This window comes from Neopelma chrysocephalum, unplaced genomic scaffold (genome assembly GCF_003984885.1).
Source record: "Neopelma chrysocephalum unplaced genomic scaffold, ASM398488v2 Primary Assembly neopelma1_97065, whole genome shotgun sequence".
Taxonomy (NCBI): domain Eukaryota; kingdom Metazoa; phylum Chordata; class Aves; order Passeriformes; family Pipridae; genus Neopelma; species Neopelma chrysocephalum.
The window spans coordinates 4,299,186-4,313,448 of NW_020925707.1; positions in this window are offsets into that span (position 1 = coordinate 4,299,186).

Below are 14,263 nucleotides of genomic sequence, written 5' to 3' on the forward strand. Positions count from 1 at the left end.
TTTCACAACAGAAATGAGACAGGCAATTAGAGAAATAATACAATAACCTCACTATTTGTCTGCTGAGCAGATTTAGTGTGAAATTTTAGTGACATTCTTTCAGTGAGGACTGTTTTGGAACAAATAAGTGTTACTTTGCTACAAACTGATGAAATAAAAATGATCCTGAATCCAAGCATCTATTATAAATATAATAAATTAGTCTTCAAATTAATTTCAGTTTGCCAAATTTTTGAATGTGACGAGACTCAATTAATGACAATATTATTACCTGGAGTAAAGTGTGCTTGCTTGATCACATCATGAAAACAGTACAGTATCTGCAGTTAAATAAGTATTTTATACAAGTTGCATGAAAAGTTAGCTTCTTATACTTCCCTAAAATTTTCAATTTAGAGGAGTGTACATTTCCAGGTAAAATAACATATTTACCTTCACCTATAATTTAGAAAAAATGAAATGTCTTGTATTAATGATCATTTTAAGTGACTAATATTTCTTGTCCATGCTGTTACATAATTTCTGGATCACTTCTTGATCAAAAATATGTAAGATCTTCATGAGAAAACTATATAAAATCCCGCCTGGAAAAGGAAAATAACTACCTACAATGCTGACTTTAAAATGACTGAAATATATTTTCTGGGAAAAATCATACACCGGTTATGATTTATCTCACCTGCTTCCAGATCTCCCAAAACTTCCTTGACTTTTCTCCCATGTGCTTGTTCCTGTCTGCCTGAAAAGCATGCTGATTAAATATCATAATGATTATAGGATACCTTTATGTAGCCTATGATCTGCAGCACATTTGGGTAAAGCACACACGTATCATAAATCCAGATTGCAAATTGAAACATTAGCATCTGTAAATGCTAGTCCACATCCTTTTGGAGTATGATATCTTTACGAAATTCGTTGTGCACATTATTTTGATTCCAGCACCACTTGTAAATGCACTTAGATAACAAGAATGCTTCAGTATTTACTGTTTATGTAATTTCAAGAGTTTCAATGTAAACAAAAGCACACAATGCAATATATTATCTATGAAAATCTCATTTCACATCTTTATACAGCTCATTATATAAATTTTACACAAGTTCTAGGGGCTTCCTCTGCTCCAGATGGATCAGGACCTCCAGTTTCCTTCTGAGATATGTTTGCATTTTTCAAGCAGGTATAACACACTTAACACATTGTCTTTTGAGAAGATAACAGTGAGTGTCCTTATTAATGTTACCTTATCCTTTCCTATTTTTCCAGGAAGAGGAAAAAAAAAGGGGGGAGGGGAAGAAGCAAGGTAGTCTTTATAGATCTAAGAGGTTTCTAAATATGGGAAGCATCAGTAGAACAAAGCTTGATGTGAAATGCAAATGTGGTACAATAATTGTCGCAAACAGGCATGTAATAATTGTTAATAGGCAATAGGAAAAATGCTCCCATCTCCTGCTAGCAAAAACATACAATGATCTTAAAGTCCTGTTTTCTCAATGACCTAGAGAATACAGCTTATAAGATCATTTTTTAAAAATGATTGATGAAAAATTCACTTCCTCTTTGAAAACTAGCTATTATTACAAACATTGTGTGAACTATTCTCTCTAATTTACTATAGACTTCAGCTTTTATGTCAATTCATCATATCTGGTAAAGAGTGTGATTTCCGAGAGCAAGAAAATCACAGCATTTAAAATTCAATATTCACTCTATGTTTCTTCATGGGACTCTCCTGTGTTACTCTTATTCCAGTAATACTGCCCAATTCTTCTACAGAATATTTCTGTTTGGTCTACTTTTGTTCGATTCCACATGACCTTTTCTCTGAAAAGAAGAAGGAAAACTACAGATGCTTCTGTCTCCATCCTCTGCTATTACATGCATTGGCACATCCTCTAATTCTTGATTACACAAATGTTAAACCCTCTCTGTGAGCTACTGGGCCTGGTTGCAGACTTCCTTATGGTTTTCCAAGTGCATGTCTCCATGGGTACATGCTTCTAAGGCATGACTTTTTTTGAAAGGCCAGAATCTAAAATTACAACTTCACACCACAGCATTTAAAGATTTCTGTTCATTTAACCCTTTTGTATCAAAATTTTTCTACAAAAATAGACTTGATTTCAATAATTAACAGAATAATTTTGTTTGGTTGGTTGGTGGGTTTTTTTTGTTTGATTGGCATTTGTTGTTTCTTTATGTTGTAGTTTGGTTGTAGGTATAGTGGGAAACAAAAAGGCTAAGAAACTTTATTTTGGAAGAAAATTCTGTATTTGCATTGCCTAAATGAAAACCAGATGTAATTCGAACTATTTAAACTGAGATTGTCTAAGATCCCAACAACTTGATGCTATGTTTATTTTAGAAGTTTGGTATAAAACTCAAATATGACCTGTAATTTCTACTAAATGTTTATTATATCCAATTAAACAGCATTTCTCTTTCTGAGCGTCATGTGTCAATATCTAAAATTTGATTTGAAATTTCCTCTACCAAACACAAATAAAAGACAATGTTATTTTTCAATGAAATTCAAATAATGATTTAACCAAGCACAAATAAAAGGAAATTTTGGTTTTTTTAGTGAAATGGAAATAATTATTTTTGTCAATTCAAAGGCTGTTTTTTAAAAAAAAATTCAATTGCAAAAATATGCAATTAAATATTTATATTTTCTAAACTACCTTATATTTGTAATCAAAGGTAAGTTTTAGTCAAAGCTCAGTGAATTTAAATTGCAAAGTTTTTGTCTCACTAAAACAGTATTATTTAGTAGCTGTAAGCAGTCTTTTCCAGTTCTAAGCTAAATCAAGACTCATAACTCTTTCATTGTTCTTTTGACTAACTGTTAACATTCTGTCTGAAATCAAATATCTAATTAAGGGTAAAAGGGTACAATGAGGGAAAACACATTCTGGATTTCAGTGTGAGAAATCATGAGACTGCAGCTTGTGGGATTCAGTCCAAAATGGTTAACTTCATTTTCAAATTTGATTGTTTTCACTCTGAATTAAAGACTCTTTATTGTCATTTTTTGAACTGCCTAAGACTAGCTTTGATTTGGGGCAAACCAAGATAAAATCTCTTTAGGTAAAGATACAGAGATTTCATCCTCTTTTCAAGATATGCAGTTATGCAACATGCAAACTGTATTTACTTATTTACTGAATTCAGTGAAGTCTGACTTTTACCCACAGTTGGCCTATAAATTACAAGAGAAATATTTCCTGGTTTTGGCCAGACACGTATTTACAGCGTACCCCTCCTACTAGCATCTTCTAGAGCAGTAATGAGACCTGTAGCAGTTAAGTTAAAAATATATAGTGTACAGCTCTCTCCCTGCTTCCCTCCTCCCCTTCTTCCTTCTTGCCCTAATCAGATAAGGGCTACATCCATCCTGACTGTGTTCTTAACTGTAACTATCATAAATTACATGCATTACAGAAAAACCTCTTTTCATTTATAGTAGTGATGAACCAGATATGGATAGGAGGATCCTAAAGAGTCTGTTCTTGATGATCATTATGCAATATTAAATTCAAGAACTCTGAAAGTTCTTTTCTTTGGAATTATTTTTACTTAGCTGTTTGATTAAGGATTAAGATAAAATAAGGTCTATGTTTTAGACATAAAGAACAGATTATAATACTTGGAACACAGTGACAAATTTAAGACCTGGAATCAAATGAGACAAAAATTTTGAATGCACATCCTCTTTTGCTTCATAATATACTTGTTAGAAGAAATGGTCAAACAACTTTAAGTTATCACTTTCAGGGAATATATTTTCTCTTAGCTGAATTTACTTTCCTGAAAGTTAGTGACTACAAAAACTATAACAGTAGATGTAGGTACTGGAATTAGATAGAAGAAATTCTTTCAAGCAAATGAAGGTATTAACTTCACAAGATCTGTTTACTTGCCAATGGAAACACACTGAGTTTGCTCATACTTATATTTTTGTCATATGCAATAATTTTAATAGATTGTCTTCTCTTTGTGGCAGTTCAGAGCTCTACCTGAGTTTGCAGAAATGAAGCATATGACCTACATCATCTCCAAAACTCTGGGGGGAAAACAAAAAGAAATTTGCTTAGCTAACTTGAGCTTTCAGTTGTCAAGTTCCCAGACCATTACTTCCTCAGATGTTAGACACCTGGCATCATCGCTATTCAGAAGTAGTGTCTAGGTAGAGATCACACCTTGACATACCAGATATCCTGGCACTGTGTGTATTACTTCCTTCACGAAAGGAAAATACATTTCTGATTAGAAACTGATGATGCAAAACTAACATTAACATCTGGGAGATTTTCATTATGATGATCACTCCTTCTTAACTCCATTCCTGAAAGTCACCTCAAAGTTGTATTCAAGTCTAATAATAATAATAATAATAATTGCCAGTCTTCACGAACGAAGATTTTGGGAAAGGTCTTTTACCTTTCCAGCCTGCGCAATGGATTTTTTAGATGAGACACAGCATGCACTGAACTGAGCCCACCCTTTAATCCTAAGGTTCATCTGCCGGGGCCAAGCAAGCTTGGACAATGGCAGTGAGGTCCTCAGGACGTAGGTTTGTTTAGAGTGACCTTCTCATAGATGGATGGCCTCACAGGGCTAACGAGCTCCATCTGCCCGGGGGACTGGGATTCGAACCTGGGTCGCAGCGGTGAGAGTCCCACATGCTAACCACTAGGCCACCAGGGGTCCCCTATTCAAGTCTACAGAGTACCTTATACACTATATAGATAGACTGGGCTAAGGGATTACTCAACATCTGCATATAATTCTACTTATGTTTTTTACTTACTTAATTTATGGCATTTCCTAGGAAGATGATGAGTGAAAGGCAGCTTGGGAGTCCCATAAAACAGTCAATCTCTAGGATATCATCACTCAAGTTAAAGAGCCAATGTGTTGTTTTAATCATCTTCTGAATTATAAGACCATTATTCAAGGTTGAAACATTTTATGCTTTGAACTGCCAGACATTTATCCACTGTATGAATTCTCACATTTTAAATTGACTCTAAAGGAATCATGTCTGAAAAGCATCTGTTGTTTACATTTGAAAAGAAATCTAACATTGTGTTTACTCACAGATGGGAGGGATTGAACACTATTTTCTGCTGCAGCTCTGTCACTGCCACAGTGAAACAGTGAAAATTTTTAACTTTGGAGACAAAATTCTTCCCAGGAAACTGAGTAAGAGGAAACATTGCATGAGAATCCCTGCTTCTGCTTTGCATGTTTTATGTGCCTTGTAAGGCCCAGCATGATGAGGATGCTGGAATATCTCCATACAGAAGTGATTAATCTGAGATGGGAATGAATCCAAAACAAAACATTGTGAAAACCATAGTTATTCATCAATCTAATCTTCTAAACAATACTGAAACGGCAACAGCAATAAAAAGTGGAGGAGTGGAGGCAGTGTCTATACTTCATTTTTGTTTTTCTTAGAAAGCAGAGTACCTTCAGCACTGTATTTTATGTGTGTTGCAAGACTGATCCCCTCATTTCAGGAACAGGTGATAGGTGACATAATAAGCTTTTGGTGCATGCTCAGGTAGAGGATTTTAAACTTTTTTCTTTTCAGATCAGTACAAAATTTACCTTCCAATTCTTTTCAGATTCTTCATTTACTTCTCTAAAACTATTGTTCAGTTTCAAACATGAGTCACAGAGGTGTTATAAAGCACTTTCCCGTGAACTTGTTTTCCCACATTGGCCAAATTTGAAGATTGGAGCCAAAGTTAGACCTGGATCTCAGAAGAATAGAACCAGGGGTTTGCTGATTTGACTAGACCACATCTGATTCATAAACAAGGTCATTTAAAGGCATCTTAGGCAGCTCTGCATAACAATACAAGAACTCTGATCTTCAAGTCTGGCCACCCAGTATTGCACATAGAGATGAAGCATTTTCTTCACCTTTGCTGAGTTTCCAGAACCCCACAGTGCAGATGGCTACTTCAGACAGCAGAAGTACAAGTCAGTATTGCACTCATGCCAGCCAGGAACTGATGTGAGCCTGGGGGATTCCTTAGCTGCAACCAGTTGCACAAGTGGATCCAAATGAAAGTGAGAACCCGGCCAACCAAATTGTCATAAAATTGCCATTAAAGAATTATACAATTCTTCATTAAATCCCTGGCTTCCTATTCATAATTAGAGATGTGTGGGTAAGTAAAATAATTTGAGCATCTACAGCTAAGTTATTCCAGGTGTTATTAAACTAATATGATGTAACTGACGTGTAGCATATTGCTTACTGTCCCTTGGGAACTGCATGGAGAAAGCATGTTGTATCTCCTGAGCCCAATAAAATGGAGAAAACATTTTAATGAAAAAAAGGAAATATTTTAAGTAGCATTTTAGCACTATAATCCAAACCATACTCCTGTACTTTATGAACAAAATCACTTTCTTGGTGGAAAATATAATTAGGATATGAACTGCAGAGGTTTTGTCAAATAATGAAATATAAAATGATGCAGATGAATGGGCATCTGAGTGGAAGGAATACAGGTCCAGAGAGAAGCACTCATAACAAGGAACAGACTTGCATGCCTCCATATATGCACTTCACTTATTAAGCAGAAAAAGAGGTTTGAAACTGGGACAAATCAATAGAACTACTTCATGTTTTGTGCTTGCACTGAGGGATGGTGACAACCCAAGGAAACACAAGCCCTGAAGGAAGCTCTAGTGGCTGCAATGCAGTGCTGCTTGTGTTCCATTCTTGAAGACAGTTACATTCTGAATCACTACTGACATCAAAGTGCAAAAATATTATTTAGTCTATTTCATAGCAGTAATATCTGACCAAAGGTTGGGTAGGGAGCTGTGGACAAGTTGTGGAAAGAGAGACAGTTGCAGTAAGAAAAAAAATAAAAACAACAATCCGAGGGATTGAACCTGAAAAGTCTTCTGCCACAACTCATTGTATTTACCCCTTATACATTTCCCAGAGCATTATTATATTGACAGGACTTTACGTCTGGTAGGGACAACATGGTCACCTGCCGTAGAGGACAGTCGCCAGGTCATGGGGCCAGGCCAGGCTGGGCTGGGCCGGGCGGGGACTGGGAGGGGGCCGGGTGGGCCTGAAGGATCCCCGAACCAGCAGGAGGATGGGTGGGGCAGTCCCATTTGGAGGAGGGGGCCAGGTGGGACTGTGGGATCCCCAGGTTGGCGGGAGGGTGGGTGGGGCAGTCCCATTTGGAGGGCCATGGGTGTGCGGTGCGAGGGGGGACCTGTGGTGACACGGGGGGGGTAAGGTTAGGGTGGGTAGTGGGTTTTTCTGGGGTTGGGGAGTTTAGGCTGGGCTGGGGCTGTGGGAGGTGCCCAAGCCCTGGATGTGTGCAGGCATTCCTTATATCTGTGTGCCCGTCCCACCCGGCTGTGTGTCAGGATCGCTCTCTGTTCTGGCATTATTGCAGTGAGGGTGGGATGTGCTGGGGTTGGCTTGCTTTGAAACAGGAGAGTAAGCCCCAAAAAGTTAACTAAGAAACTTGGGCCTGCTAACAAGTTACTTACATCCAAAACAATGCTTGTGCTTGTTCTGTTCTACTTACTGGACCAAAGCTTAACAGAGGTACATGTAATAGGCCTAGAGGTAATAAATTAGGACGCAGTAAGATAAAGTAGACATTTGAATAAGAGAAATAGGCCACGAGCCAGGGCTTTCTGCAAGCTTGAGTGAGCGGGTCAAGAACAATGGAAAGGAAGAGGGGTCAAACTGATGAAGAAGAGTATAAGCCCCCAGCCCCATGGGAGGAAGAGAGGAACTACCCCCAGAATTGAGGGCCAAGAGAAGCGCCGCCCCAAGCTCTGCCTGAGCTCCACCTATACTCCACCTGTTATCAATATGTATGAATAGATGTTGTAATCACTTGAATATGCATTTAATTACATCTGAAAATTGTATAAAAACTGCTGATTTTGTGTGAAGCCTTCGAGCAAGTTTTTTCCAGCAATAGCTGGCTTGCTCCCAACGCTGCTAATAAATACCTTTGCTGCGCAAAAGATCAAAGCTCTCTGGGCAATTCATTATACCAAATTTTTCGGATTCAGCTTGTGGCTTCTGCCCGGGAATGGTTTGTTTTGGAATTATAGCATCTTGGGAGGGTTTGAGTGTAGGAGGCTGGAGGGGTAAAAGTAGGGAGAGAAAGGCTTGTCTAAATCATTTTACTGGGGGAGAAGCCTATGAGCTTACGAACCCTTATGAGGTTGTGAGCTGTGCTGGTGGTGGTATATGCCTCTGGTAGGGTCTCTCATGCCAGACAGGTCAAAACTGAAGGGTCGGATAAAATGTGTCCATGGGCAGCATGGGCTTGTTAACCTTCCGGCAGTCATCCTAGGAGAAGGACAACTCTAATTCCAAACCCAGGCAGATGGAGCTCGCTTAGCCCTGTAAGGCCATCCATCCAAGAGAGAGATACTCTAATTAAACCTATGTCCTGAGGACTTCACTGTCACAGTCCAAGCTTGCTAGGCCCTGGCAGACGAACCTTAGGAGTAAAGGGTGGGACCACTTCTGCGCATGCTGTGCATCACCTAAAAAATCCACTGTGCAGGCTCGAAGGAGCCCTGTAAAGCCCTGTAGTCACAGGGAAGAGATGAAATGGCAGGTGATAAGGTGCACTGGATACAGGCAGTTCAGGATATTGGTCACTTGAGACTGATCCCAGAGATGACAGTCTTGTTCAGCAACATCCTGAATGACCAAGCAGCATTTTTGAAGGAGAGCGCTGCTTGCTCCACACAGAGGGGGGCCTAGAAAAGGTGGCCTAACCAAAGCTCTTCTCCACCCTTCACCCAGTTGGTTAATCATGGTCAATGGACATCTTCTGGTGCAGTCAAATAAAGATAAAGAGACAAAGGCATACACCTGCCTTTAAAGGTGTGTTCAAATTGACACTCACGTGATGGAACATCAGAACCATGCTTGATACTGTGGATAGTGGATGTCCTGAGCGTCGTTCTGCTCTAAGTGCCCATGAACTGTCATGACTTAACATTGACATTGCTGCTGTCAGTGAAGTTTGTCTCCATGAGGAAGGCAGCCTTAGAGAACATGGTGCCGATTATACACTCTATTGGTCAGGTAAACCCAGAATTGAAAGTCATCATTCAGGAGTTGGCTTCATGATTAAAAACTCTATTGTCTCTAAACTTGAAAATTTGCCAACAGGTCACTCCGATCGTATTATCTCCTTATGCCTCCCACTACATAATAAGCAACATGTTGTCCTCTTTAGGACATATATAGTATATATGCCAGAACTCTCCAAGCTGACCCTGCAAAAAAAGATAAATTCTACACCAACCTACGCTGCCTTATCCAAAAGGTTCCTGCAGATGATAAGATCATTATCCTTGGTGATTTCAACACCAGAGCAGGAAAGAAGTTTGAAGCCTGGAAAGGTGTATTAGGCAAGCATGGTGTCGGAAACTGTAATGATAATGGACACCTTCTGCTAGAGTTTTGTGCGGAGCAGCAGCTCACCATCACCAACACTATCTTTCAGCAGAAAGATAGTTTGAAAACAACCTGGATGCAGTTCGATCCAAGCAGTGGCACCTCATTGACTATGTTTTGGTGTGACAAAGAAATGTTCACAATGTTTGTCATACCTGAGTGATGCCTAGTGCAGAATGTCAAACAGATCATCGCCTTGTGCGTTGTAAACTTAACTTCCACCTTTTAAGTTCAAACCTAAAAGGGGTGGTATTCCAAGGAGTAGACTCCAAGTTAACAATCTTCACACAGCCACAGTGAGAGACAGATTCCAGGTAAATCTTCAAACTAGACTCGAAGATCATTCCATAGATCCCTTTTCCAAAGTGCTTTGGTAACATATTAAAAATAGCATCCTGCTATCCTCTGAAGAATCCTTAGGGTTCTCCTTCAGGAAAAACAAGGACTGATTTGATGAAAACAATCAAGAGAACCAGGAATTGTTGGTAAAGAAGAGAACTGCCCACCAAGCACGCCTTGCTCAGCAATCTTGTTGTGTAAGAAAAGCAACCTTTCGTCTTGCATGCAGCAAGCTCCAGTAGAAACTTCGAGATATCCAGAACAAGTGGTGGATCAATCTAGCAGAAAAGATTCAATTATGCGCAGATTTGAGTGATTACAGAGGATTCTATGAGGCTTTGAAAGCAGCGTATGGACCTACTTACCAGGTTCAAAGCCCTTTACTCAGTGCAGATGGTCAAATGCTTCTCACAGATAAAATTTCCATTCTGAGTCGATGGTCTGAACATTTTCAGACTCTTTTCAGTATCAACCGTGTAGTTTAAGACTCAGCAATTCAGTACATTACATTCATGGCTAGGCTTCATGAATGAAGATTTAGGAAAGGCTCTATCCACATTTGTTACAAGCACGCTGGTGGCTAATAGGGCCAATGTGAGATAGACATGTCCGATTGCAAAAGGCACAGCAGAAAGACTCCTTAGGTGGTATATTCTGCAAGACATGGTTCTTTCTGTGTTGTATTTCTCCTCAAGAGTGATCCTGCATGCGTTCTCAAAGGAAGCAGCAGCGTTATAGATGATGTGTCTCCAGGCCTCCCAATTTGAGGCCAGAGTGGACCAGTTATGTTGATCAATATGGCCAAGGCTGAGATGTTGTTTCAGGGAGTCCTTGTATCTTCTCTTCGGGGCTCCTCTCATGAGGCCTTGAAAACAGCATACCAAGTCCAAAGCCCTCTACTCAGCACTGATGGTCAAATGCTTCTGACAGATAAAACCTCCATTCTGAATCAATGGTCTGAACACTTGCAGACTCTCTTCAGTACTAGCCGTGTAGTTCAAGACTCAGCAACTCAGTCCATCACACAACAACCGGTGAAGAATGAATTGGATATTGCCCCCACTTTAGGAGAAAGCCTTAAGGCCATACAGCAGGTGAGAATTGGCAGGGCAGCTGGGGTTGATGGAATTCCACCTGAAATCTGGAAGCATGGAGGCCAAGCACTCCATGCTAAATTTCACGAGTTCATGGTGTGTTGTTGGGAACTAGGTGAACTACCATCAGACCTTTGTGATGAAGTCATCATCACTTGGTATAAGAAGAAAGGAGTTAAATCAGACTGTTCAAATTACCGTGGTATTACTCTGCTCTCCATTGCTGGCAAAATCCTTGCAAGAATACATTTGAACATATTAATACCTGTTATCACAGAAGAACTTCTACTTGAAAGCCAATGTGGTTTCAGAGCCAATAGGAGCACCACAGACATGGTATTTGTTCTCAGACACCTGCAAGAGAAATGCAGGGAACAGAATAAAGGTCTCTATGTAACCTTTGTTGATCTCACCAAAGCTTTTGATACTGTGAGCAGAAAAGGTCTATGGCAGATTTTGGAACGATTAGGATGTCCACCCAAGTTCCTCAAAATGATCATCTCACTTCATGAGGATCAGCGTAGCCAAGGCAGATATGGCAATGCACTTTCTGAGCCCTTTCTAATAACCAATGGTGTGAAACAAGGCTGCGTTCTTGCACCAACTCTATTCACAGTCTTTTTCAGCATGATGCTCCAAAGGGCCACTGCAGACCTCGATGAAGAAAACGGTATCTACATCCGATATTGTACCGATGGAAGCCTATTCAATCTAAGGTGACTGAAGGTCCATACTAAGACCTTAAACCATCTTGTCCGGGAGTTGCTTTTTGCTGACAATGCCACCCTCGTCACCCACACAGAAGCAGCTCTGCAGCATTTAAGATCCTGCTTTGCAGAGACTGCTGAGGGTTTTGGGCTGGAAGTTAGCTTAAAGAAGACTGAAGTTTTCTATCAACCTGCACCTCAGGAAGTCTTCCATCATCCCCACATCATCATTAGCGAATCAGAGCTCAAGTCAGTCCAACAGTTTGATTACCTAGGTAACCTCATCTCCTCAGACAGTAAAATTGACGGAGAGATAGACAACAGGTTAGCAAAGGTATGTAGAGCTTTCGGAAAACTCTATAAAAGAGTTTGGTGTAATAAAAACTTGAAGAAAAGTACAAAGATTTTAGTGTTTACAGAGCCATAGTGCTGTCTACTCTTTTATATGGTTCCGAATCATGGGTCATCTACCGCCACCACTTGAGACTCTCAGAACGCTTCTATCAGTGCTGCCTCCGTACAATCCTAAGCATCCACTGGACTGATTACGAGACTAATGCATCTGTTCTTGAACAGGCAGCGGTTACGAGTATTGAGGCCATGTTGCTGAGAACACAGTTGCGCTGGGCAGGGCACGTCTCCCGGATGGAGGACTACCGCCTCCCTAAGATGGTGCTCTATGGTGAACTTGCCACTAGCTGTTGCAAGAGAGGAGCCCCAAAGAGGAGATTCAAGGACTCCCTGAAACAATATCTCAGCTTTGGCCATATTGATCATCATCATTGGTCTACTCTGGCCTCCAATTGGGAGATGTGGAGACACTATACATGACATCGCTGCTTCTTTTGAGAACACACACCGAATCACTCTCAAGGGAAAAGACAACGCAGAAGGAACCATGTCTTGCCAATATCACCTAAGGAAACTTTCCACTGTGCCTTTTGCAACCGGACTTGTCTATCTTGCATTGGCCTTTTTCACCCTCAGTGTGCTTGTAGCAAGCATGGATAGAATCCTTTTCAAATCTTTGTTAGCAAAGCCTAGCCATGATGATTATATTGACATACTTCTCATCTTCCCATGGGAGTATTTTGGATTTTCATCATTAAAGTTAATTGAAATATTACCATACCACTTTGTAAGCCTAAGAAACTACCCTGGTTCTTTGAACAGTGTCCTACATTCATGTTCCTGCTGTACATTCCCAAGAGAACAATAGTGACTTGTTGGTGACAAATACATGCTGCCCACAGCTTCGGATCCACACACATGCATGATTTTTCTAAGAAAAAAATGGAAGAAATATCATGAATCAACAAAGTTCTGCAAGAGAGTGTCCTGTCATTCTATTTGAGCAGTGGTGGTAGCAAAAGACAGACAAGAGAAGTTACACAAATCTCACCTAGATGCTGGAAGATACTTCAGACTTCTGGATAGTGTTTCACTTTTTCTGAACTGAGCAAGTTTCTCCTGAGAGCCTGATGCCAACAACAAAGTGAATACCAGACAGACTCCTACTTCCATGGTCTAAGGTCTGTATTTCAAACCAAAAAATATAAAATAAAAAGTATCTTTTACTTCTTTGAATTTAAGAATCACATAGTCAGAACAAAGCCAGTACAAATTATATCCTGTGTGCATTTAGCACTGTTAAATGACTACATGCCAACCTACTTGGAAGACTGTTTAGCAACAGATTTTCTTTATTCCTTTTACAGAATTTATAAAGAAATGAAACTATCTGCCATAAAGCTGGACAGAACAGTTATGGTTGAGAAATGTAACTTTAAAACACGGAAATTTGGAGGAATGTGTCAGTTTCTATTAAAATGTCAGTGGGAAACCTGGGAATTCAGAGAAGAAAAAAACAAAACAAAACAAAACCACCAAGATTTCTATAGGCAGCATGAGAAATAAACAACATAAAATCCATGCCTCTACTTTCAGTCAATTGGAACAGGAGCCCCACATAAGTACCAATGTCATCAGCTTATTTGTTATTCTAGTAGTTACTTCTCTCTTCTTTAAAAAAAGCAAATGCATGTTATGTAATCTCACTTTTTTAAACAATGGAATTTGTAGAGCAAATATCCTCATTTTTCACCTCCTTTCTCCAAGCCTGTACAACACAACTGCACAAGACAGGTAAAAAAGGGGCAAAAGTTGACAGCTAGCAGCTTCTAAGTAGAGCCATTATACTACTTAGCCCAGTATGTATTCCTACATGGTACACATTACTATGTGATCTTTGTTATGACTTCTTGTTACTTGTATTCAAATCTTTACATTCTGGTTTTTGGTTCTTTTCCTTACCTTTGGTCGTTGTGGTGGGTTGCTCTTGGCTGGATGCCAGGTGCTCACCAAGCCAGTCACCTTTCCCCCTCAACAGGGCAGTGAAGGGAGAAAATAAAGATCAAGATAAAGACAATTTAGTAAAGTAAAAGCAAAGGTCATGCCTGCAGAAGCAAAAAACCATAGACTTTATTCTCCACTTCTCATCAGCTGATGATGCCTTTCCCTTCCTTCCTATGCCTTTTCCTTGGCTTTTACTGCTGAGCAGATGTCATATAGTATGGAATATCCCTCTCATCAGTTTGGGTCAGCTGTCCTGGCTATGTCTCCTCCCAAGATCT